Here is an 813-nt window from a genome sequence, read left to right on the forward strand (position 1 = left end):
TATAATAATTGTGATACATTGTGAAACTTGAAAAAATATTTATCATATTTTTAATTACTATGGTTATTATATATTTAAATTATATATCAAAACATTTTTATGAATATTTAAACATGGATGATTCTTGTGAGGAACTGGGTCACTATATAATATGTTAAACAACAACAAAACAATATTTATCCAAGAAGGTATTGAACTGATATAATTTCAATAGTTGTGATAATTCTTTCTTTTTATCTCATCAACAAACGTTCAAACTTTTAAAACAATGTAAAGACGTTCATCTATTTACCTTCTCCTTTCCTTTTACCAAGTTACTTAAAAATATAATTTATATTCGAGAGCAGATAATCCGAAACAGTTCTTAAGTTAATGGCATACAAGTACACGTATATATGCGTATGTAGTACGTGTAGTAGCCTACTTTAGCCCCAATTTCACAACTCTCGGTTAACTCTTAATCGAGGGGTTCAACTTATTCATTATTTCTTTCCAATTCTAGAATTGAAAAGAAATGAGAAACAAGTTGAATCTTGGTTAAAAGATAACTATGAGTTCTAAAACTGCCCAGCAAATGAGAGGGGATTAAAATGAATTAAAATTTTTTAAATGTATACTTTAAATCCATGAAAATGGATTGAATGAATTGAAATGGATTGGATCCGAGCTAACACTAGTTTAATATTTTTTTAGAAAAAAAAATTCATATTTAAGGGTTACAAATTTTAATCCTAAGACATTTATAATAATTATATTTAAAATTAACTACTTCAAATTGGTATTAAAAATATGCACCTTAGTGGGATTCGAACC

This window comes from Trachymyrmex septentrionalis, unplaced genomic scaffold, assembly GCF_001594115.1.
Source record: "Trachymyrmex septentrionalis isolate Tsep2-gDNA-1 unplaced genomic scaffold, Tsep1.0 scaffold161, whole genome shotgun sequence".
NCBI lineage: Eukaryota > Metazoa > Arthropoda > Insecta > Hymenoptera > Formicidae > Trachymyrmex > Trachymyrmex septentrionalis.